The 26652-nt window shown below is 46.4% G+C and overlaps 1 long non-coding RNA gene across 1 annotated transcript in view; it reads left to right on the top strand.

The window, feature by feature from the left end:
- LOC134739120 (uncharacterized) overlaps positions 1 to 26652 on the top strand; it is a 38423-nt gene that overhangs the window by 10342 nt on the left and 1429 nt on the right. The window contains exons 2-3 of the long non-coding RNA XR_010125628.1: positions 4756 to 4877; positions 21015 to 21084. This is a non-coding gene — a long non-coding RNA (uncharacterized LOC134739120). The remainder of the gene's footprint in view (positions 1 to 4755; positions 4878 to 21014; positions 21085 to 26652) is intronic.

The following is a 26652-nucleotide window of genomic DNA, read 5'->3' on the forward strand; positions in this document are numbered from 1 at the left end:
CACCGGTGTGGTAACTGCCTGTTTACTTGTCTAGCTCCTCTCAATAGATTGTCACTTCCTCAAGTCTAGAGATTAGAAACAGACCACATGTTGGCCCAAACCACAGGTGTGCTTTAGCTGGACTGGGGGAAGGAAGTTTGGAAAACTTTTAATAAGGTGTATTTTTAAAAACCGAAAAAAAATAGTTTATTTTAAAAATGGGATGATTTCACATAAAAATCTGAGTTTCCAGCTTCTCTTGGAAAATTAGAGACTCTGCAAATACAAGCCGCTGTCATCGCCTGCACCTGCGGGAGCATCGGCTTCAGGGGGACAGGTGCTCCTGGCTTACTGCAGGCTCCACCCAGCCGGATTACTCACACTCTGCCCCCAAAATAAGGTGATGACATAAGCCTCTCCTCTGAATCAGGACACCTTTGAGAGTGAAAGTGATATGTTATTAATAACCACAAATAAACCAGACAGATCAGGGAAAACTGGAAAACAGACTATCCCTAAACTACAGAGTCGGGGGCTTTGACATCTTTGGGTCCCACATGACACTTCCTGCCACATACATGCTCAATAAATGATCATCACAACAACTAGGGCATCTTGAGCATTTGCTTAATGCAAACTTGTCCAATCCATGGCCCACAGGCCTAGGACAGCTCTGAATGTGGCCCAACACAAATTCGTAAACTTTCTTAAAACATTATGAGGCTGGTTGCGGTGACTCACGCCTGTAATCCCAGCACTTTGAGAGGCGGAGGCAGGCAGATCACGAGGTGAAGAGATCGAGACCATCCTGGCTAACATAGTGAAACCCCCTTTCTACTAAAAATACAAAAATTAGCTGGCCGTGGTGGCGGGTGCCTGTAGTCCCAGCTACTCAGGAGGCTGAGGCAGGAGAATCGCTTAAACCCAGGAGGCGGAGGTTGCAGTGAGCTGAGATCTCACCACTGCACTCCAGCCTGGTGACACAGCGAGACTCCATCTCAAAAAAAAAAAAAAAGAGTTTTTCTGCATTTTTTTTAAGCTCATCAGCTATCGTTAGTGTTAATGTATTTTATGTGGGGTCCAAGACAGTTCTTCCAATGTGGCCCAGGGAAGCCAAAAGATTGGACTCTCCTGTCTTAATGTATTAACTCAACAGCCCTCCCAGGAGCCTTATGAGGTAGAGACTGTTGTCTGCATCTTGCAGATGAGGAAACTGAGGCACAGATATATTTAATACTGTAACCTGTCTCAACCGCACAGCTAGGAAATGGGGAACCAAGACAGTTCGAACCTTGAGTCTAGAGGTTGTGTGTTGGCAAAATCAATAATTCGCTCTTAGGGTCCTTCCCACCTCTACAAACCTCGGGTTCTTTTGATGTTTTTCCTCTTGTTTTCTCCTTTCCCAAGTCTCTCCTTTTGTCCTTTCCTCGTTTCTCTCTCGTACTCTGTTCTCTTTGTCTCTCCCTCTCGCTCGCTCTTTCTGTTCCACCAACTCTTGCTCTCTCTGTCTGTCCCATCTTTGTCTCTCTGTGTCTCTAACTGTTGTTCCTGCCCTTGGGAACTCTCTGTTTCTGTCCCTCTGTATTTCCCTTAACATCTTTTTTTTTTTTTTTTTTTTTAAGACAGGGTTTCACAATGTCACTGAGGCTGGAGTGCAATGGTGTGATCTTGGCTCACTGCAGCTCAACCTCCCAGGCTCAAGTGATTCTCCCACCTCAGCCTCTCAAGTAGCTAGGACTATAGATGTGTACCACACTTGGCTAATTTTTGTATTTTTTTGTACAGATGGGGTTTTGCCATGTTACCCAGGCTGGTCTCAAACTCCTGGGATCCAGCAATCCTCCGCCTTAGCCTCCCAAATTGCTGGGATTACAGGCCTGAGCCACCGGCGCCTGGCCATGACTTCTTTCTTGAAAGACTCTCACTGTCTCTTCTCTTGCCATCTCTCTGCTCTTCCTTTTTCTATCCTCCCTTTGTCCTTTTCCTCTTTCTCCTTCTCTGTCTCTCCCTCTCTCTGTGTGTCTCTCTCTTCATGTCTCTCTCTTCCGCACATCATGCATTCTTACCAACCATGACTAAACACTTATGCGATAGAAGAATATGTTTTCAGTAACTCACTGTGGGTCTTGGCTTGTAGAAATCCCACAAGCCAGGCCCTGTGCCTTTGCTACACTTTTGGTGAGAACTTCTGTGGACAGAGGCACAAAAGCCTCAAGCTGTGAGATTCAAAATCTGGTGGTTAAGCCAGCCCCTCAGCACTCCCAGCCTGCGCCCCTCGTTGGAAACAATGAGCTGGAAAGTGTCTTGATGACTTTCAGCAGACAGACCTGCAAAGAAGAGAAGCTGATCTGGACTCTGGCCTTCCTTCACAACACACTGACAAGTAAATAAAACTAATGGCATATGTTTCTTTTCTACAAGAGAAGGATAACCAGAGTATATTTTTTGCAACAAATATGTATGTTCAAAGCACATGAAATGAATGTCTCTTGAAGGAGAAAATAGCCTTGGAATATCAGTTTGAAGCCAAGGAGAAAAGTAACTTTTTCTGGCTGGGCGCAGTTGTTCACGCCTGTAGTCCCTGCACATTGGGAGGATGATGCAGGAGGATCTCTTAAGCCCGAGAGTTTAAGACCAGACTGGGCAACATGGCAAGGCCACCACCTCTACAAAAACACAAAAATTAGCCAGGCGTGGTGGTGCGCACCTGTAGTCCCAGCTACTCAGAAGGCTGAGGTGGGAGGATGGCTGGAACCCGGGATGTCAAGGCTGCAGTGAGCTGAGATTGTACCACTGCACTCCAGCCCAGAGACCCTGTCTTGGAAAAAAAAAGTAACTTTTTATTAACATGTAAACAGGGAGAAAAGTAATCGAAAAGGAGAAAGTGGTACTTCTCATCAGTGAAGTGAGTGAAAAATTAAGTGGCGAGAGCAGAGAGGGAAAGAGAGGGGAAGGGAAATTAAGCAGAAGTCACAGTGGCCTGAGGAATGAGGCAGAGGAGGAGGTGGGGGAGAAGTGGAGGAAGAGAAGGAGGAGGCAGAGGCAGAGAAGGAGGAGAAGGAGAGGAGGAGGAGGAACTGAGAGTTGGGGGAAGAAGGTGACTGATCTTAACAAATTTGAGATGAGACTTGAGCAGCTCCAGCTTAGGCGACTACCTGGTTGGCTCTGCCTGAATGAAGGTCCACTTACGGAGGGAGGGAGACAGGGAGAAGGAGGAAACCTGGAGACTAAAAGGGCCCCAGTGATGTAGATAATCAGTCTCAAATCCCAGACTGGGCTCCACCCTCTTTTTCACCTTGGTTTCCAAATGGGTGTCCCTGTGCTCTGGAGGGGAAGTGTTCAGACAAAGGCTCACTGGTGGCGATGAGTCAGGGCCCCACCCAGACCCTACCAGCCCCAGGAGGCCTCTCCTTGCCCATAGGCTTGACAGCGGCTGGGTGTTATCAGGAGAAAGCAAGAAACAGTAGGGGCATGGGAAGCCATTCAAAGTCACTCCAAAAGACCTTCTGTGGCCGTAGGGTCTAGCTGCCAGAGCCCAGCCCTGTAGCTGGGATGGCTCCATTCATCCTGGCAATTAATGGTGAGTTGGCTGCCCAGTGTTTGCCATTTCAATGTCAACAGCCCAAGGGAGACAGCCCTGTGGAGTGGGATCAGCCCAGCTATAAAGATCTGTCACTTGGCCTGGCCCAGTGGCTCATGCCTGTAATCCCAACACTTTGGGAGGCCAAGGCGGGTAGATCACTTGAGGCCAGGAATTTGAGACCAACCTGACCAACATGGCGAAACCGTGTCTGTACTAAAAATATAACAATTAGCTTGGCGTGGTGGCACACGTCTGTAATCCCAGCTACTCAGGAGGCTGAGGCAGGAGAATTGCATGAACCCAGGAGGTGGAGGTTGCAGTGAGCTGAGATCACGCCACTGCACTCCAGCCTGGGTGACAGAGCAAGACTCCATCTCAAAAAAAAAAAAAAAAAAAAAAAAAAAAAAAATCTGTCAACACACTATTTCCACCATCAACACCCTTCCTTTAGCTGTAAGACCTGAGAGGGCAGTATCCCACAGCATACCCAGCAACTGACATGCAGGCTGGTATGCAGCAGGTGCTCAATAACTGAACAAGTTAACATGCATTTAACTCTCCCTGCTGCCACAGACCAGCTGTGTGACCCTGCTCAACTTCCTTAACTTGTCTGAGCTACTACTTCCCCTATCAGCACACGGGAGAGTGCCAGTGAAAACCTAGACTGTTGCCTTCCCACCTTTGTGAGATAAGAAAGCGGGAGCATCGAGTCCATAGTTGTCATCAAAATATGGTGGGGGTGGAATGGAGGAGCTACTTTCCCTTTCCAAAAGTCTACAGCTTCTGTTGCTGCTAGTTCCGAGGGTGTCGTACAGATGTTACTTTTTAGGAAGATGGTGTGGGGATGTGGTTAAGAGCTCATGATCTGGGGGCTGAGTACCTGGGTTCAAATGCTGCCTCCTCCACCCGTCACTCCCTGGTGGCCACCGGCAAGCCACTTCATCTCGCTGAGCTTGTTTTCCCATGCGTAAAACAGAGTTGTCAGGAGGCTTACGTGAGATAAATCCCACATCCCTGGCACGTAGTAGATGCTCCATGCACCTTAGCCATGATCACCAGTTTCCACCTCCCAACACTGTGAGGGAGATGTGACTCTCCCCAGGGAGCAAAAGAGGAAACCAGGGCTGGCCAGGTGGAGAGGCCCTCTCCTGACAGCAGAACCAGAACCAGACAACCTTCTCCCACCCACCCAGGCCCACCACAGCTGCCAAACATGAGGTGATGGGACAGCCCTCGTGGCCTCCACCCACTGCCCTGGTGGAGAAGTGAAACATGAACCCACCAGTGCAAGACAGAGGAAGAGGCACCAGCGAAGGTAAGAAGAGTCGGGTGGCCCTGAATTTTGTCAAAGGGACAGTCCAGTACAAGGTCAAGTCCGGGGTGGCAGAGGGCGGAGGCGGTGGGAGGATAGTATGACAAGAGGGGTATGGGAGTTGGGTCGGCCGGCGGCCCAGGGTGAAAAGCTGGTCCCGAGAATGAGGAAGGAAGCTTTTTTATCAGTGTTAACAAGAACAGAGAGGGAAGTTCTTTGCATCTGGCCAGATACCTCAGCTGTGACCTCCTGTCTCTAAGGAGGGGGTCCCTGCAAGTTTTGCTTTCAAAAGTCTCCTGGGAGAAAACACAAGTCCCTGATTCTTAGAAGCTGCCTTCGTCTTAACTTAAGAAATCCCTCAGTGGCTTTTTGGTTAGCACAACAGGATTAGCGTTTCTGACTGGTGGGCTTCCAGCCTCTAAGGATAGCTGGAATTCCCTTGCTTTTGCCTACCCATTTGCAGGTGAGAAAACTGAAGCTGGACGCTGGCCTCCAGTCCTGTCTTTGCCATTAGCAGCCCTGGGATCTTAGCACCTTCACCAGCTGAGCTTCAGTTTTTCCATCTGTAAAATGGAGGGTTGAGGCCACATCTTCCTTTTAGTCCTTCCTCTTCCCTTCCCTCCAGAGCAAGTGGTGTGGAATTCTAAGGCAAAAGTCACCCTGATTGAATGGTGTGGATTAGTCAAGAACCCAGCACTGAGGTCAGCCTCTGGAAGCAATTTAAGATGACCCAAGGATTTGAGATTCCAACCTCCTGCAGGCAAGCAGAAGTGCTTCCTCCTACATAGGGCTGCCCTCCTTCCTGAGCAACTGGGCTGATTTGTGGAAGAAACAGTTGTGCTTTCTGGTGAGCTCCAATGCCAAACATGTAGGCCTTGGATCAGGCAGGATGTTCCATCAGCAGTCATTGTTCACACCTGTGCTGTATGGGCCAGGCATCGAGCCAATAGTAACACCTCTTTTCACCCCACAACAACCCTGTACCAAGCACACACCCATTTTACACCTGAGGAAGCTGAGGCTTGGAGAGGCACCGCGCCCAGGGTCATGTAACCACAGGTGACAAAATGAAGATGCAAATGCAACCTGAGTGATTCCTTTTGATGGAGCCACACCATTTAAATCAATGCTGGGTGATTGGATTATATGTAATTTTTTTAAATTAAAAACATTTTTTGCCAGACACAGTTGCTCATGCCTGTAATCCCAGCACTTTGGGAGGCCGAGGCGAAGTGGATCACTTGAGGTCAAGAGTTCGAGACCAGCCTGGCCAACACGGTGAAACCCCGTCTCTACTGAAAATACAAAAAATTACCTGGGTATGGTGGTGGGTGACTGTAATCCCAGCGACTTGGGAGGCTGAGGCAGGAGCATCACTTTAACCTGGGAGGCAGAGGTTGCAGTGAGCTGAGATCACGCCACTGCACTCCAGCCTGGGCAACAGAGTGAGATTCTGTCTCAAAAAAACCCAAAAAACAAAACAAACAAAAACATTTCTTTTCCCTATAATGAATAGGATTGCTTGTGTTTTAAAAGGGAGTAACCAATCACAGCACTTGAAGATAACATTATATGTTGCCTGGAATCTGATTTAAACTATTCCATGGGGGTGGTGGTACAAAAATAAAACAAAATTATCCGTGAATTGATAACCCTTGAGGCTGAGTATTGGGTATGACGTTCATTATCCTGTTCTCCTGTAGTGAATGTGTTTGAGAAGTTCCATGATATTAAAAAAATTTAAATTTAAAATTTAATAAGTCTAAATTCAAGATAAATGAACTAGCCTGGGAATGCCCTGTCATGAGGGTAGCAGTCCTTCGCCCCACCCCACAGCTGAAAGCATTTTAAGGTCGGCTTCAAGAAGGTATTCATTAAGTCCTCCTGGTTCTGCTCTCCCTGGACCACAATGGCTCTCTTTGCGTCCAAGAGAACAATCTTCCCCCAGATTGCTGGCCAAGTTGAGACTGCGTGTTAGGGATCCCACAGCCAAGTTGTGGTTTTATGACAGAATTTGGAACCATATGTGGTTCACGTTCACTCAGTCCAGAGACTTGGGGAATCTCTTATGAATGTTCTCAGCAAAGGCACAGTGGCTGCCCACATCCTGGGACACCCAGAAAACTGGGGAGGATGAGACCTCTGGCTTCCACAAGACAGCCAAGCGTCTGGGAGTGGCCCCTCTGCACTGGTCCCCCTCAGGCCCAGAACACGCTGCTCCTGCCTGTCCCCAGAGTCCCTGGGGAGTTTGACTTGTCTTCCCAGACCCCTCTGAAACAAGGAGGCCTCACCATGTACAGCCTTCCCTGTCCTCAGACAAGTGGAATCACCTGACCACTGGCCTGTATTAGATTGAACTATAGTCATTCATTTAGTCAATAATTATTTATTCAATTATTATTTATCGAGCACCAGCTATATGTACAGACTTCCCTGTCCTCAAATAAGTAGAATCACTGTCTAATGGCCTGTATTATATCGAGCTATAGTCATTCATTTATTCAATAATAATTTATTGAGCACCAACTATATGCACTAGGATTCTAGCATATAGCAGATAGATGGCCTATATAGCATATACAGCATTAAAAGGCACAGTCCCCATATTCCAGGAGCTTCTAATTTCCTAGAGGAGAAAGGCAATAATCAATAATTAATACTATTAATCATTTCATTATAATTCTGACAAATGCTTTAGAGAAGTACAGGCACTATGGGGGCATCAGGAATGTGATCCGATTGGGTGAGAAGGAAGGGAGTGGAGAGGATTCAAAGAAGCCTTCTTGAGCGTTGGCAACACAGTGAGACCCCAACTCTACCAAAAAAAAAAAAAAAAAAAAAAAAAAAAAAAAAAAAAGCCAGGCATGGTGCCCTGTTTCTATCGTCCTAGCTACTTGAGAGGCTGAGATAGGAGGATCTCTTGGGCAAAGGTTGAGGATGCAGTGACCTGTGACCGTGCCACTGCACTCCAGCCTGGGCAACAATGTGACACTCTGTCTCAAAACAAAACAAAATCAACGAAGGCCTCTTGGAGAGAATAATGTCTAAATTGAGATCTGAACATTTGAGGCATTAGCCAGCCAATCAGAGAAAAGGGGGTTATTGCAGAGAGAGGAAACAGCATATGCAAAGATCAGATGGACCATGGCTCCTTCAAGGAAGTGAAGCTATACCGTGTGGACTGTGTGGTATGAGGAATATGAGAGGGAAGGAGATGGTAGAGATGGCAGAGAAAGAGCTGGGGGCAGGTCTTGAAGGAGCTTGAAGGCCAAGTTAAGGATGATGGAGTGCTCATGAGGTAATAGGTGTGTGTGCAGGGGCGAGTAACTTATACCTAAAATGAGTACTTTAGTTGGTGGGAGTTGATTGGGTCAGAACAAGGTAATGTGGATGCTGCAGGAGCTAGGCCAGCCCACACAGCACATTTGTAAGAATTAGGAGATGGTGCCCCTCTGGGAAGATGCAGCCCCATAGGCCCATGCTTAGGAAAGGGACCTGACCTGAATTTCAGCCCCTCTATGCCTGAGCCAGCACCCTTGTGCAGTGAACAACCTACACAACTGTATACAATGGCCACAGGTGCCAGGGGATAGTCAGAAGGGTGTAGCAACATTTGTTGACAAATCTGTCTCCTTCATCTTAAGCACCTTGAGTTCTGAGTTCTTGAGCTCCATATCCATGTTTGTAACCTCAGTACACATAGGAGATGCTCCTAATATTTGTCGAATGGATTGTTCTTTGGCCACTTGTTTTTTCTTCAGACTTTTGTCTTCTTGTCCTTCTAAATTCATAATGGCTTCCTCTTAATGCACTACTGCTAGGGTTAGAAAGCACTGTGTTGGCAAGTTTGACTTTTTTTTTTTTTTTTTTTTAAGACAGGGTCTTGCTCTGTCACCCAGGCTTGAAGTGCAGTGGTGCGATCTCTGCTCACTGCAGCCTCCGCCTCCCAGGTTCAAGTGATTCTTGTGCCTCAGCCTCCTGAGTAGCTGGGACCACAGGCATACACCACCAAGCCCAGTTAATTTTTATATTTTTAGTAGAGATGGTGTTTTGCCATGTTGCCCAGGCTGGTCTCGAACTCCTGGCCTCAAGCAATCCACCCACCTTGGCTTCACAAAATGCTGGGATTACAGGCGTGTGCTACCATGTCTGGCTCACTTTGACTTTTTAATCCTAACATCTTACCCTCTGTCTATTCAACAGAAACTTGGCTATGGCCACACAGCTAGGAAGGTGGGCAGGCGGTGCTGGGTAGGAAACTGTCAAGCCCTGCGGGTGTGGTCCGGTCTGGATCCCCTACCTTCTGGTAGAGATTCTTATGGCTTAATCTCCGTACTTTGGATCCTAGAATGTCAGAGCTGAAAGGAACCCTTTGGGGCCCCATTTTACAAATGGGGCAACTGAGGCACAGAGAAGGGCTGGAAATTACTAGAAGCCACTGAGTAAGAGCCAGAGCAGAATTGGAAACTAGGTCCCTTGAGATGTTCAGAAGAAGTAGCTAGCTAGATATCAGGAGTGGAAATTAGAAGAGAAAGAACAAGGAGGAGAAACGGCTCTCTGAGGAGGGTGTCTGACTATGATGGCTGTCAGTGGGGCTACGAGGGATTAGAGAAGGACTTGGGAGGGTCCTTGATCACTGTTCAGAGGGAAGAGAGGGTTAAGAAAATAGGACTTCGCCAAGGAGTGGACAGCCCTCTAAACTGGAATCCATTTGGATCCAGCCTGGCCATAGATCTCCAGACGCTAAACAGAATTTCTTGTTCCGGGCCTGGTCAGTTTGGGAGTCCTTGGTCAGTAGCATTTGGCCGGCAGCGAGCCACCAGATGGCCTGCTCTGTGAGCACTTGCTGAAATCAGAGGCAAGGCTTGGTTCCCCTTCCCGGGAGCCTGCACTCCAGGTACCTCTGTGAGGCCCCACTCCAGTTCTCTGTCAGCATCTGCTCGGGGCTTTCCTCCTTCTAGGTCTTCATCACAGCTCCTCCTATGTCACATTGCCTCGGGTCCCACCAGCACTGCCCTGAGCTGGAAAATCCCTCCGAGCTCGAGCAGCCCGTGACCATAGAGGCAGGAAACTATGACACTAGAGGCACACAGGGTGTGAGGTTTATTCTTGGTATGTGGTTGTATGTGGTTGGGAAAGGCAGGGTTGAATGGAGGTGGGGTGGGATGGGATCCTCAAGAGAGATAGAGAAATCCAGAAAGAAGGAACCCCTTTGAGAATATCAGAGTAGTTTTCTTTTCTTTTCTTTTCTTTTTCTTCCTTTCTTTTTTTTTTTTTTTTTTTTTTTTGAGACAGGGTCTCACTCTGTCACCCAGGCTGGAGTGCAGTGATGTGATCTTGGTTCACTACAATCTCTGCTATCCGGGGTCAAGCGACTCTCCTGCCTCAGCCTCCTGAGTAGCTGGAACTACAGGTGCACACCACTGCACCCAGCTAATTTTTGTATTTTTTGTAGAGTCGGGGTTTCACCATGTCGCCAAGGCTGGTCTCGAACTCCTGGCCTCAAGTAATCTGCCCACCTCGGCCTCCCAAGGTGCTGGGATTACAGGTGTGAGCCACTGCACTCTGCCTCAGAGTAGTTTTCTTTCCCAGCGTGTTCCCTTTGCTTCAAGCCCCTGGGATTGTCTCTCTTCCTTGGGGTAGCCTCTGGGTGTGTGGGGAGCAGGGGAGCATTTTAGGATCAAGGGTTCAGCCCCTCAATCAGGGACTCCAACCTATAGAGTTTAGTAGTAGCAATCATAGTAACATAGGGAATATTGAAATTAACTGATCACTTTCTAGATGCCAGGTTTTATGTATCTAGTACAGTGCCTGGAACACAGTAAGTCCTCAATAAATGGTAACTTGATTGTATGATTGTAATCCACCTTAAGAAGTGGCATGGGGCCAGGCACGCCCCTAATCCCAGCCCTTTGGAAGGCTGAGGCAGGCAGATCACTTGAGGTCAGGCGTTCGAGACCAACCTGGCCAACACGGTGAAACCCCATCTCTACTAAAAATACAAAAATTAACTGGGCATGGTGATGGGTGCCTGTAATCCCAGCTACTTGGGAGGCTGGGGCAGGAGAATCTCTTGAACCTGGGAAGCGGAGGTTTCAGTGAGCCGAGATCATGCCATTACACGGCAGCATGGGCGACAGAGTGAGACTCCGTCTCAGAAAAAAAAAAAAAGAAGAGGCATGAATCCCAATCCCATTTTAGAGATGGGGAAACAGATTCAAAGACCACAAGTCGTTTTTCCAACATGGTACAGCTGGCTATTCGTTCACTCGCCGATACAATAAGTATTCATGGAGTCCTTGCTGTGTGGCAGCCACTGCTGTAGATGAGAGGAATGGAGCCCTGAACATGGCCCCCGCCCTCAGGGTTCATCTGTGTGTGTTCTACTGAAGGGAGTCGGGTGGTGAACACATAGCAAGTCAATAAGGAAGGGAATCGCAGATTGGAATAGAAAACAGGCATTGCAGGGAGATGTAGAAGAAGTGAGAACATGACAGTGCTTTAGAAAGGAAGAGAAGGGAAGGCTTTTTAAAAATCTTTATTTCTTGTAGAGATAGGATCTCTCTCTGTTTCCCAGGCTGGTCTCAAACTCCTGGGCTCAAGTGATCCTCCTACCTTAGCTTCCCAAAGTACTGAGATTATAGTCATGAGCCACCATGCCCAGCCAAGGGAAGGCTTTTTAAGGGAGGTGACACTGAAGCTAGGATTTGATGAGTGTGAAGGAGCTGGGGAAAGGTCGTTTATAGCAGGGGCAACACCAACAGCAAAGGCCTTGTGTGGGGAGAGAACTTGGTTGGTTTTCAGGAGGTTCAGGGAGGCCAGTGGGAGTGAGGTGAGCAGGGAGGAGAATGGGAGGGAGGGAGATGAGGAAACTGGTGGGACAGGGACACACCGGCCTTTGGGGCCACGGGAAGAGCTGGGGCTGTCAGTGGCAGAGGCTGCCACTCTGGATTTTAATCCCTCACTTCGGACCTCCATGGCCAGCCTGGGCTCTGCCCCTTTGGCCCCAGTCCTGACTCTGAGCTGGGCTTCAGCGGGTGTGACTCCCCTACGTCCCTGCCGGCCACAGCCCCCTCCACTCACAGTGTGTCATAGGACAGGCAGGGCCACTCCTGTTTCCCAGCTCAGAGCCTGTCCAGGCCTGCAGATTCCCCACTGAGCAACAGAAACAACCCCCTGCTGATGGGACAGTCAGCCCTAAATGAGGGAGCAGCTGTCCAAACCCCAAACACCTCCCTACCAGCTACCTGCAAGGCTTCTGGGCCTTCTCCCTTCCTCCACTCACCCTTCTCTCACATGTCAGCTGACCTGGGTTCAAATCCTGCCTCTACTTCCCATAAATAGTAGGGCAGTGAGCAAATCGTGTTTTATTTTATTTGCTTTGGTTTGGTAGAGATGGGGTCTTGCTATGTTGCCCAGGCTGGTCTCGAACTCCTGGGGTCAAGCAATCCTCCTACCTCGGCCTCCCAAAGTGCTGAGATTACAGGCGTGAGTCACTGTGCCCAGCCTGAGCAAGTCATTTAATCCTTCACCTGTGAGGTGGGATAATACCTGTCTGCTCTCACAGGGCTGTCAGTGAACATTAAATATGATAAGAGTAATATCAGTTAGCATTGAGAGTCTACTCTGGGCCAGGGATGTGCCACTTGCCCTACACACTTTAACTCACTTTCTCCTTAAAACAACAATATGGGGGAGTATTGTGATCAGAGCCAGCTTCACAGGCATGTGGCATATGCAGTCACAGAGGGCCACCCCACACTTAGAAGGGCCCCACACTTGGTTTAATTCTCCATCATTGCTGTCTTGAAATTCTTTTTTTTTTTTTTTTTTTGAGATGGAGTTTTGCTCTTGTTGCCCAGGCTGGAGTGTAATAGCACGATCTCAACTCACCATAACCTCCACCTCCTGGGTTCAAAGTGATTCTCCTACCTCAGCCTCCTGAGTAGCTGAGGTTACAGGCATGCACCACCATGCCCAGCTAATTTTGTATTTTTAGTAGAAATGGGGTTTTTCCATGTTGGTCAGGCTGGTCTCAAACTCCCGACCTCAGGTGATCTACCTGCCTCAGCCTCCCAAAGTGCTGGGATTACAGGTGTAAGCCACTGAGCCCGGCCGAAATTCTTAATAATTTTCTTTTTTTTTTTTTGAGACGGAATCTCACTCTGTTGCCCAGGCTGGAGTGAAGTGGCACTATCTTGGCTCCTGCAACCTCCGTCTCCTGGGTTCAAGCGATTCTCCTGCCCCAGCCTCCCAAGTAGCTGGGACTACAGGCGCCCGCCACCACGTCCGGCTAATTTTTGTATTTTTAGTAGAGACAGGGTTTCACCATGTTGGCCAGGCTGGTCTCCACCTCCTTACCTTGTGATCCGCCCATCTCAGCCTCCCAAAGTGCTGGGATTACAGGCGTGAGCCACCGCGCCCGGCCCGAAATTCTTAATAATTTTTAAAACAAGGGCCCTGCATTTTCATTTGCACTGGGTCCCACAAATTACATAACTGGTTCTGATTACTGCATTAGCATCTACTCTTGGCCACGTGCTCTTTAAGGCACTGTGGAGACAGGAGTGAACAAAACAGAATTCCCTACACTTGTGGAATTTACTTTGCATTACTTCCCAGATGAGGAAACTGAGGTTCAGACAAGATGAGTTACCTGCTCAAGTCACACAGTAAGTGGGTGTCCAAGTTCCACCTCAGAGCTCTTAACCACGATACAATTCCCCTCTTCTGACTGAGGCTGTAAAGTATTTAATATGACTTCAAGCAAAGAAATAGCAAATAGAGTTCTACACGCTTCAAATGGGTTAACTCATTTAATCACAACTGCCCCATTTTAGAGATGAGAACATGGAGGCTCAGAGAGGTTAGGTACCTTGCCCAGAGTCATACTGCTGTGAAGAAGCAGAGCTGAGACTGGGAACCCAGGTGTCTTGCTCAGAACTACGTTTCTAGCCATGCCAGCATGTTGCCTTCTGAAGGAATCATTCAGAAAATGGTGGCTTTTGCAATTCGTTTTAATCACCGTCATTTTCATTTTTGTCATTTTTGTCTTGTGTCTGGAGCCCCCACGCACAAGGCCTGACCCAAATTAATATGTACGCAATAAAAGGATTAACAAATGAATGAGCAGATCGAGGCATAAACCTGTGTGGTAACGGCTACAGTTGCCCCCACCACCACTACCACAACCACCCAAAATCTGACATGACTTATCACCAGGGCCTGACACCCAGCTTCTCTGTCTTGCCTTAAGCCAGTGATGAAATCTGTCATCGCTCAGGATGTAAAAAACAGGGTCGTGTCTTCCAGTAAACAGGCCAGGGCTGGAAGGTAGGGGGTGGGGAGGGGTGCCATGTGGAGGAGTCGTTCACAGAGATGGTTATCAATGAGTAACAAGCTTTCCTTTTCCTCTGAGGTGATGACAGGGCTCGTGACAGGGCTTGTAGATGTCTCCCTCCCCTAAAGGCTGTCACTCTTTAGAGGGTCTCATCCTCCATGCTTGGGCTGACTTGGGGAATTTATCAGTCAGGCAGGCCTTAAGTGCCAGGTGATTTCTGGGGCTCTGGGAGAGACCCTTGGACAGAATAGCACCTCCCATTATCCTCACTGATGTCTGACACCCCTATTCATTCATTCATTATTCAACGAATCGTTATTGCGTGCCTACTATGTGTCAGACACTCTTCTAGGAACTGAAGATATAGCAGAGAATGAAACAGATAAAAATCTCTTGCCTCAGGGAGCTCGTATTCCAGTCCAAGGCACTTCCACTGGGAATTCTTTTGATTAGACGGTAGACATTGGGAACTTTATCTTGCTGAGCATTGGATATGTTTGTACTCTTCTAAAAGCCATTGAACTTTGTCTAGGACACAGTTAAGGTACTTTTTAATTGTTTCAGATGGGAGGGTAAATCTGGTACCTGTTACTCTATTTGGCCAGAATCCAAAGTTCCCTTACACAGGTTTTTTTTTATTTTTTATTTTTCCTTATAAGAAAGTCTTTAGGTCTGGGAGAGGCAAGACTTGAAATATCATCAGTTACTTATACCTTTTTGTGAATGAGTTTATAAGAGCCGTTTTGAGGCACTGTGGTAATAGGTAATAAGAAATGAAGACCTGGACCTGGAAGACACTGAAATAATATCTACGGATTAGGAAATTAAATATTCACATAGCCATTATTTCATTTGAATTCATCTCATTCTTGGAAATATTCAAGCAAGAAAAGTGCTTCAATTTCCATTTTATGGCTGAGGAAAGTGAAGCTTGGAGAGCTTCACTGGCTCAAAGTCACACAGCTAATTAACACCCAGAGGCACTGACCTTTTTAGAGATAGGGGGTCTCACTTTGTCACCCAAGTTGCATGTGCAGTGGCATGATCATGGCTCACTGCAGCCTTGACATCCTGGGCTCACTTGATCCTCCCACCTCAGCCTCCCAAAGTACTGGGATTACAGGTGTGAACCACCACGCCCCACAGAGCCTACAGACATTTACCCTAGAGTGTGTTCTAACACATCTTGGGGCAGGGATCACCATATGGAGAGAGCAAAGGGCACCTATGATTCCAAATACTTGTGCTGACTTTGTTGTTTTGCATGCTGCTGGACTTGCCCCTTCTGCTTTGGGCCTGTCTGAGGAACAGCATCAGCTTCCTGGGGACACAAGTCAGTACTGCTTGTTCATGTGCCCTGAGCAGCAGCTACAGTTAGGAAGACACACAGGAACAATCTGAAGAGAACGCGAATTCCACGAGGGCAGGGACTGCATCTATTTGGGTCCCCACTGGGACTTCAGCACCTAAAACAGCACCTGACCCCTAGTAAGTTATCAAGGAATATTTGCTGAGCAACAATAACAACAAAACACATGAATAAATGAATCTGAGGGGTAAGCAGACGAAAAGGAATACCTACCTCAGTTGCCTCAGCTATAAAATGGGAGACAATAATCTTTGCCTTTTAATGTTATTTTGATTTCACTGAAGGCAGGGGTTTTTGTCTGTTTTATTTATGCCCTACTATATCCCCAGCTTCTAAAACAGGGCCTGTCACACAGTAGGTACTTAATAAATGTTTGCTGGATAAACAGATGCAAGCAAAACATCTAGGTTTTAGTGGACATGTGTGCCTAAAAAGGACCTAACATAGTACTGTGGTTAAGGGCAAGGAACTTGAAGTCAGGCCTGGGTTGGACTCCTGGCTCTGACACTTACTAGCTGTGTGACCTTGAGAAGGTCTCTGAGCCTCTGTTTCCCTGGGGCATATAATAAGGAGAGTCATCATCTCTCTACTAGGGTATCCTGAGGATTAAACAAGGTCATGTATATAAAGTGCTTAACATAATTCCAGCAGCAAATAAAATGCTCCGAACTTATTAAAGTTCTAATGTGTCTAGGGGCAGGGTGCAGCAGCTCACACCTATAATCCCAACACTTTGGAAGGCTGAGGCAGGAGGATTGCTTGAGCCCAGGAATTTGAGATCAGCCTGGCCAATATAGTGAGACCTCATCTCTTTTTAATAAAGAAAGAAATTTTTATATAAAAAAAAATACATCTAGGAGTGAGGATGCATTTTTATGGGCCATTTTTCTCCCTCAAGGACTTTTATCCCTAGGACTCCCCAAAAGATCACAGAATTTGTTCTCCTAAAAGATGAAGATGTATGGAAAATAAATACCAATCGAATCTCCCATTGGCAACTAAGATCCCCCTTGAGCCTGCAGGCAGTGCTCCATCCTACCCTGCACCTGCCTGAGCCTGATGCAGCTAGATTCATTGGGGGGGCATGAAGCTCTGCTCAGCTGCCCTGGTCTTCGGCAGCCCTTTGAAGTTGGGATGTGTCTTTTCTTGTCTTGTGGTTGGCCTGGCCTCAAAGCTAACATGCAGCCCGTCCCTGCCCCAGGGTGAAATGGGTGCTCTCAAGATCTTCAGTGGAGATAGTGAAATCTAGCCCCCCAGCAAAAGCAGGTAAAGAGAGTTCTCCCAGCTTTGTCATCTGCCCCGAGGCCTGTCCACCTGCATCCTTGGCTCTGTTCCAAGCCTGGATCTTGGCCAACTCAGATCCCGGACTTTTGGTCCCTCTGGCCTCAACTCTTTGGGCCTGTGGATGCCATAAGCATGTGTCAATTTTTGCCTTGGAAACTTGGTCATTATCAAGGGAAGATTCTGTGGCTTTGCAAAGAACACCCCACGAGGCTGACCTTCCTGTGGACTGCAGAGGATGAGGGGAGAGTGGTTTAGGAGAGTGATTAGACAGGCCTTTGACACCCTAACACAGAGAGGGCGGGAAGATTCAAAGATAAGTAGGCAGGGTGTGGGGCACAGAGAAAGCTCTCAATTCACGAAAGCAATTATTATGTTGATTTGAGTATATGGATATTCCAGAACTAAATGTGCATATCTCTTTTCACATTCAAAAGTCCCACACAGATTTAAGGCTCATGGCATCCCACTTCCTTGGAGAATTTTCTGGAGCTTAAATTTCTCCAGGCTTCACAACCCTGTGGCTCTCTCCAGTGAAAGCTCTCCTGAAATATATGTGTATGTGTAGTCTTGTAGCTAGCAGATGTGCTTTCATTCAGTCATTCAATCATTTGAAGATAGGCAATACAGTCTAAGGTCAGGAGTGCACTTGAGGCCAGAAGGCTGGAGGTCCCTCTGACATTTACTAGCTGTGTGAGCTCAGAGAAGTTACTCAGCTGTAGCCCTCTCATCTCTAAAACGGGCATAATAGGCTGGAGGCAGTGGCTCATGCCTATAATCCCAGCATTTTGGGAGGGCGAGATGAGATGATCACTTGAGCCCAGGAGTTTGAGACGAGTCCTGGTAACACGCTGAATCCTGTCTCTACAAAAAATAGAAAACAAAAAATTAGCCAGGCAGTTCCAGCCATTCGGGAGGCTGAGGTGAGAGGATTGCTTGAGCCCAGGAGTTTGAGGCTGCAGTGAGCTATGATCATGCCACTGCACTCCAGCCTGGGTGATAGAGTGAGACCTTGTCTCAATCAATCAATCAATCAATCAGCCAGGCATAATAGTACCAACCTTACAAGGCTGGGTGAGGGTTACCTAAATGAATACCCACGAATCACTTAAAATAGTGCCTGGCACATAGTGATCACTCAGTAACTAAGATATTGTTCTTATTCTTTTTCAGCAAACATATCTTAAGCACCTAACTTATGCCCGACATTGTGTGTATAGTGATTTCTGGGCTTATAGAGATAAAAGGTTGTGTTTGCCTTCCTGAATTCACACTTCAGGCTCTGCACAAACCTTTGATAATTTCTCTTCTTTTTTTGTAGGGAAATGTTCACTGATGAATTCATGAATGAAGGATGATTACTTTTTCCCTGATCAGGGCTTGGGCTGCTGTTTCACGTGTACCATCTTAAGGACTGTGACGCCCAAAAAAGGCTCTGCCACTTAGATACAAAGGCATTTCTCCTCCTCTGAGCCTCAGTTTCCTCCACTGTAAGACTGGGGTGGGGGAGATTTAATTCCTAACTTACAGGGTTTGCAAAGTGAAACAAATGCCGCCAGGCTCACAGAGGCACGGTGAAGACTCAAGCGCCTCCGGTAGTATAAAGAGTGAAGATGGCCTTCCGCTCCATGAAGGGTTTCCTAGGAGGGCAGGGACAGCTCCTTGGTCCCTGACACAATAGCACACACTAGGGCCAAGAGCAGGGTCTCATCACCTCATTCATAAACAGTGGCTGAGGTTGACACGGGGGATCCCTGTGTGAATCAGAACTCCTAGGACTGTAGGTGACAGAAACTCCTCTCCAACTAGCCTAGGGGAAACTGATAAATGCGGGGTGAAGAATGTACGGGTAGGGTATCTCCAGTAAGCCTAGGGGAAACTCGGAGATGCAGCAGGGCCAGGGCAGCCAAGGGGCTCGCTCGCACTCTCTCTCTCTTTCTCTCCCTCTCTCTCCCTCTCCGCTCCCACCTTCTTTCCCTCCCTCCCTCCCTCCCTATCTCTCTCTCCTTCCCTCTTGTCTCTCTCTGGGTCAGCCTATCAGCTCCATTCCCTCAAGTCAGCCCCCTCTATGTAGCAGCAAACATAGCCACCAAGAGAGAAACTGCATTTTCTTCCTTAGCTCCTGACCAAAAAATCCAGGGAAAGATTCTGATTGGCCCAGCTTGGGTCACGTGTTAACCCCCACCCATCCCCAGACCTGTTAATTATGGAGTGGTGGGGAGGGTGGAGATGTACAGCATCGAAATTGTATCTGGGGCCGGGCGCAGTGGCTCAAGCCTGTAATCCCAGCACTTTGGGAGGCCGAGGCAGGCGGATCACGAGGTCCGGAGATCGAGACCATCCTGGCTAACACTGCGAAACCCCGTCTCTACTAAAAAAAAAAAAAAAAAAAAAAAATTAGCCGGGCGTGGTGGCGGGAGCCTGTAGTCCCAGCTACTCGGGATGCTGAGGCAGGAGAATGGCGTGAACCCGGGAGGCGGAGCTTGCTGTGAGCCGAGATCGCGCCACTGCACTCCAGCCTGGGCGACAGAGCGAGACTCAGTCTCAAAAAAAAAAAAATAAGAAATTGTATCTGGGGTCCCACTAGACTTCGAGACCCCCCCTATGAGGGAAGCCACCACTTTAGCCCTTCAGAATGTCTGACATTGTCCACTTCACACACTTAGCACTTTCATTGTTCACTGGCCCGAATGAATGTCATTTCCCCAACTAGACTATAAGCTCCTTAAGATCCACAACTGTGTCCAATGCTATTTTCATTCTTTTCTCTTCCTTCGCACCGGCTCACCACACAGGAGACAGCAACACAGAGCACACTGCTAGTCACATGGCCACAGAATGTCCCAGATAAGGGGAGAGATCGAAGGCAAAGAGACAGACAGCCATTTTCCCAAAGTCACACAGCTCAAACGAGGCTCTAGGTCGCCTGTACACCCTGCTAGCTTCTCCTCTATCTTAAGGTTAAAGGCTCCACTTCTACCCCTACAGGGAAGCCCCTGCATAGCTCTAGTCACTTCCTGCCTCCCCAGGCTTATCTGGTACACTCTACACACCTTCAAGGTGGTCATTTTTATTGCTATTTTAATAGTCGCCTGAGGTGCCCACACTGATCTGCTTCCCTGTCAGTCTGGACAAAGGAATTTTTGACTCTGCATTTCAGCCAGGGTGGCCTCTTTTCTCAAACCCACCTCCCCTGCCCTCACTTCCAGGGCTTTTGCATGTGCAGTTTCCTCTGCCTGGAAAACTGAGTTTATCTGCTAGGGCTACCTTGACAAAAGACCACAACTGGGGTGGGTTAAACAACAGAAATGTATGATCTCAAGTTCTGGAAGCTAAAAATTCAAAATCAAGGTGTCAGCAGATTTGGTTCCTTTGAGGCTGTGAGGGAGCATCAGTTCTAGGCTTCTCTCCTAGCTCCTGGTGTTGGCTCACTATCTTCGGCATTCCATGGCTTGTAAGCAGCCAACATCACCCTGATGTCTGCTTTCATCTTCACATGACATTCTTCCTGTGCGCATGTCTGTCTCTGTGTCCAAATTTCCCCTTTTGATAAGAATACCAGTCAAGATTAGGATGTACCCTAATGACCTTATGTTAACTTGATTATCTCTGTAAAAACCCTATTTCCAAATAAGGTCACTATCTAGGTACTTGGGGTCAGGACCCCCATCTCAACCAGACAACTCCCACTTACCCATCTATTTCAGGCAAACCTTCCCTGAACACCCCAGACCACTCCAGGCACTGTTGTCTGCTCTTCTGTGCTCTTCCTGCATATTGATACTGGATTGTTGGTATCTATCTGTGTAATTATCAGGTTGCTATCTGTCTCCCTCTCAGACTATCAGCTTCAGAAAGACAGGAGCATGACTCTTCTGTGCACTATTGTAGCCCCAAAGCCCAGTACCTGGCATGTAAATGTACCAATAGCTATCTGTGCCCTGAATGAATGAATTATTGAGAGGTTAATCTTTGCTAATCGCAAAAATGAATAGGAAGTTCTAAGTAAGGGCCTCAGAAGCAGTGAGGTTAATGTTTCCTCCAGAGAGAATGAATTTACTGCGGGATCCATGAGGGCTAAACCCCTGCCCTCACACATCCTCACCACCCTTTGACTAATGGTCATTGCCTCTTCCTCTCTCCCACCCAGTCACCCTAGGGAGAATCCATATCAGCCTGGCCAAGCAGGGGAGGCCTCACGAAGCCCTGGGAAGCCAGAGGTGAGTCAGAAGGGATGGTAAGGTGAATAGCTCTGAAACTGGAACCCTGGCATAGAGCTGGGGGCAGGAAGGTTCACCAAAGGTAATGGTGCTTGCTTTAAAATTCAAGGGGCCCAAGGGAGCATCATCTTTCAGGAAGGCACCACTAGTTGATAAGAGGCCAATTGTGCCTCAAGCTCCAGGTACCTGAGGTTGCTGCGCTAGCATGGCCTGTGAAAGATGCCAAGGGTGGACTTTATTTTATAACTCCTCTTCTTATCCCCCTCCCCATGACTGGGCACAACTGTAAGGGCCATAAGAACTTACCCTCTTGGCCTCTACTTTTGCTTATATGAGCAGGGGGAGGTGGAGCGAGACCAGGTGGGCGCCTTGAGGGACCCTCATTTGGCTGAATTGCAGCAACTCAACCTGCCCCAAAGGAATTCCAGCCCCCTTGCTTCCTAGGGACCCTTGGGAATACCTCATAGGCAGCCGAATCCCAAAGGGAAAAATGAAGGTCTCCCCAAACCCAGCCCAGGACAAGGGCCAAGCTGGAAAAAATGACTTGGAGGCCAGTCACCACATTTTTCCCCAGTGAAAGGCTGACTCATTGCAACAGGCCTGGGCTGGCTGGGACTTGAGCCGGTGGCTTGGAACATGCTTGGACAGTGAGCGCCTTGTCTGAAAGGCAGACCGTGAGAAGCCACGGGTCAGGGGAGCCGAGGCCACTGCCCTGAGAAACACCCCTCACACAGCCATGTGAGCCCCAGGGGAAGCAGGGGCCAGGTGGGTGTCCATGCTGCCTCTCACTCAGACTCTGGAGAGCTAGCGTCACCTTGCTGGATAAGGTCTAGAGAGGCTCTAAGCCCCAGGGCAATTAAGCCCTAAGGTCCTGAGACATGAGTATTTTGATCCTTCCTCCTCATACGAAGTGCAAACTGAAAACACAAAGCTTAAAATAAATTTAGAGAAACCCCAATAAGGCCTTGATTTTAATCATAAGATGATCTCCATGTTTTTCTCTGAAATATCAAAAAGAAATTATTTTCCAATTTTGGGGAGATGGAAGGAAGCTGGGGCTGCTTTCCCAGTGTTTTGAGCACACACTAGGTCTACCTAATGGGTAATTCAGCAGTGTGCACAGAGTGGGGAGCTTATCTCTGACCCTCTTCCCTCCTCATGCCTCTGTCCATTTTGACATCCTGGGCTCTTTCAACAAGGACCTTTGAGTCATATGTTGAGTTAAATCCTGTCTGTGCCATCTGCTTGCTGTGTGACCTGGGGTGAGTCACTTAATCTCACTGAGTCTCAATTTCTGTAAATGTAAAAATGGAGATTGCACCAGATAATGTATGCATAGTGCCTAGTACAGTACTTAGCACACAGTCTGATGTGTGTATATATATATATATATATATCAGATATATATATGTATATCAGAGGGATCTCATACACACACACATATATATGTGTGTGTGTATATATGTGTGTGTGTGTGTGTGTGTATGAGATCTCTTTCAGCTTTTTCCTCTACAAAGCATCTTTCAGGAAATAATGTTATGTCAGTTACTTACACTTTAGAGTGAATAAGTTCCTATAAATGTCATTCTTTCCTTTCACTTATTTTTTTATTTTTAAATTAAATTACATTTTTATTTTGAGATGGGGCCTCACTCTGTCACCTTGGCTGGAGTGCAGTGGCATGGTCATGGCTCACTGCAGGCTAAGATCCTCCCACCTTAGCCTCCTGAGTAGCTGGGACTACGGGTCCATACCACCATGACTGGCTAATGTTTTAATTTTTATTTGTAGAGACAGAGTTTTTGCTATGTTGCCCAGGCTCCTTTCATTCATTTAATCAACAAATGCTTGAGCACCTACCACATACCTGATTGTAGCTAGATGCTGTATATTCTACGTAAGGATTTCTTTTCATCCTCACAGCAATCTCTACAAGATCACTAATATCCCCATTTGATGGATAAGGAAACAGATTCAGGAAGGTGAAAGAACTTTCCCAAGGTCACACAGCAGAGTCTAGATTCACTTGTTCATTCAGGAAACACTGACTGAATTTCAGCTTTGTTTCAAGCTAGGCACTGGGAGCACTATAGTGAATGAGTTAGAGCCCCCATCCTAGGACCCTCACAGCCTATTGAGTGTCTTTGCACCTTTTTCGAAACTTTTGTCATCTCTCTAATTGTTAAGGCCCTTGTTAAAAGCTCCTATGTGCATGTGAGCAGGGAGAGCTTTCTCTAGATCTTCCATTCACCCTTTGAAGGGAGTTGCCTTCTTCCTAGGGTGTAGGGCTGGCCCCGCCCAGGGCTGAGCTGGCAAAACCAAAAAAGCATCCTGCCTCTCCTTTCCACATCATCCCCTGGGACTGCTGGGTGCAGATGTCCATGACAACCTTGAACTCCATTCTTGTCCCCCACTCCACTTATTTTGTTGCACTTCATGATATATATTACAGAAATACCATGTTCATTGTAAAATTTAAAAAAAAGGAAAATATAGAAAAGCAAAAATTCTTAAAGGGACAATAACCAATAATTCTAAATCCTGCTAAGGTGGTTAAAATTTTATTGTATTGCCTGCCAGACCTTTTTCTTCTGTAACTATAATACAATTACTAAAAAATAATAACAATAACGCTAATTTTAGCTAACCCTGACATGGAGCTTTCTCTGTGCCAGACACTGTTCTAAGCATCTTAGACATTGAAACTCATTTAATCCTCACAACAACTCAGTAGACTAATTACTATTGTCCTCATTTTACAGTTGTTCAAAGTGAGGCAGAGAGAACGTTTAGAAGCACACATATTATTCTTTTTTAAAAATGGGATCAGTCTGAACATACTATTTTGTGGCCTACTTTTTCTCCCTTTACAACAAATAAACAATAATCAATTTACTTTCCTAACATAATTTTTCATGACTATTTAGCATTCCAGCATTTGCACATACTGTAAGTTACTCAACCAGTCTCCTTCTCAGCCATTTTTCTGATTTTCTTTTTCTCTCCTTCCCTCTGTCCCCCACTTCCTTCCTCCTTTTTTGTTTTACCTATGAATGGCACAGGGATGTCCAATTTTGTAGCTTAGTCTTTGAAAACCTGATTAATAACTTCTTGGCTGGGCATGGTGGCTCAGGCCTATAATCCCAGCACTTTGGGAGGCCAAGACAAGAGGATTGCTTGAGGTCAGGAGCTTGAGACCAGCCTGGTCAACATAGCAAAACCCTGTCTCTATTTTTTATTTAAAAATTAATTAATTAATTTTAAAAATCGTATTTAGGAAAACTCCTAGAAGTGGAATCATTTGGGCTCAAGACATACATGTTCTAAGCTTTCTGACATCTCTTGCAAACTGCCTCCAAGACAGACAACAACGTTGAGTTCTAAAGGAGTATGACCTGTGTCCCACGGAGTGACACCCATCAGAATGACAGATGCTCATGACATTGACCCAGCAATTCTATCTGGGAGTTTACCCCATAAATATTGTTATACACTTGCAAAATGACCTGCATATAAAATTACTCATTGCAACCCTGCTGGTGACAGCAAAAGATAAAAAATAATCCAGATGTTCATAACAGGGAACTAGTCAAGTAAATTATAGGACATCTATACAATGAGATACTGCACAGTTGTAAAAAAGAATTAAAAGCCTTTCTATGTATTCATGTGGATAGCTCCTCAAGACATACTAAGTGCAGAACAGTGTGAACAGCATGCTATTTTTGTGTGGAAGAAGGGGACAAATGACAGCCCACATCCATATTTATATGCACATGCATAAATAAACTCTATTTTAAAAAATATTATTATTATTTTTTGAGACAGGATCTCACTCTGTCACCCAGGCTGGAGTGCAGTAGCAACGATCATGGCTCACTGCAACCTAGGCTCAAACTATCCTCCCACCTCAGCCTCCTGAGTAGCTGGGGTTACAGGCATGCACCACCACACCCTCATAAGTTTTTAATTGTTCGTGGAGATGGGATCTTGCCATGTTGCCCAGACTGGTCTTGAACTCTTGGGCTCAAGTGATCCTCCCACCTTAGCCTTCCAAAGTGCTGAGAATACAGGTATGAACCAACATGCCTGGCCAATAAACTCTAAAGTAGTTAAAACAGTGCCTACTTGCCTACTTGTGGGTGAGTTTGGTGAAGGCATAGAGACCAGGATGATGGATAGGGACAGGGAACAATTTCTTTTTTTGGATCACTTTTTTTTTTTTTTTTTTTCCGAGACGGAGTCTCACTCTCGCCCAGGCTAGAGTGTAATGGTGCGATCTCGGCTCACTGCAACCTCCTCCTCTTGGGTTCAAGTGATTCTCCTGCCTCAGCCTCCTGAGTAGCTGGGACTACAGGCGCCCACCACCACACCTGGCTAATTTTTGTATTTTTAGTAGAGACCGGGTTTCACCATATTGGCCAGGCTGGTCTCAAACTCCTGACCTTGTGATCTGTCCGCCTTGGCCTCCCAAAGTGCTGGGATTACAGGCATGAGCCACCGCACCCGGCCTCTGATCACTTTTTATATTTTTTAATTTTGAAAACAATCTATATTCTTATTTAGAGAACTAGTCTAAATAATTGCCTTTTTACACTGTTAAATATTTTTACGTATGATAATATTATAGTCATTTTTATAACACTTATCTTTTAGAGATATATACTAAATATTTTAGAAATATTTACAAATGAAATTATATGATATCTGGATTTGCTTCAAAATAATACATGAGCAGGGGAAGTGGCTGGGTATATATTACAGATGAAACTGACTTGGACATGAATTAATGACTAATGAAGCTGGGAGACTGATAAGTGGAGGGTTCATTATGCTATTCTATCTACTTAAAAGAAAATTTATTGAGGTGAAATCTACATATAATTAACCATTTTAAAGTGAACAAGTCTATGCCATTTATTACATTCACAACGTTGTGCAACCCCCCATGCCTAGTTCCAAAATATTTCTATCACTCCAAAGTAAAATCCCTGTACCCATTTTATTCCCATTTTCTCCCTCCCTCATCCCTTGGCAACCATCAGTCTGTATTCTTTCTCTAAGAATTTATTTATTCTGTATATTTCATATGAGTGGAACCATGTAACATGTGACTTTTTGCCAGGCTTCTTTCACTTAGCATAATGTTTTTGAGATTCATCCATGTTGTAGCATATACCAGTACTTTATTAATTTTCTGCGGCTCTATAATACCTCATTGTATGTATATACCACAATTTGTTTATCCATTTATCTGTTGATTGACATTTAGGTTGTTTCCACCTTTTGACTCTTGTGAACAGTGCTATGAACACATGTGTCCATATATTTGTTTGCGTTCCTGTTTTCAATTCTTTTGGGTATATAACTCTTAGAAATGGCATTGGGTAATATGGTAATTCCATATTTAACTTTTTGAGGAACTGCCGAACTTTTTTCTATAGTAGTTTCATCATTTCACATTCCCACTAGCAATATACAAAAACTTTAGACTTCTCCACATCCTCGACAAACTTTGTTATTTTCCGTTGTTTTGTTATTATTATTAATATCATACCCATCCTAGTG

This window comes from Pongo pygmaeus, chromosome 2, assembly GCF_028885625.2.
Source record: "Pongo pygmaeus isolate AG05252 chromosome 2, NHGRI_mPonPyg2-v2.0_pri, whole genome shotgun sequence".
Lineage (NCBI taxonomy): Eukaryota > Metazoa > Chordata > Mammalia > Primates > Hominidae > Pongo > Pongo pygmaeus.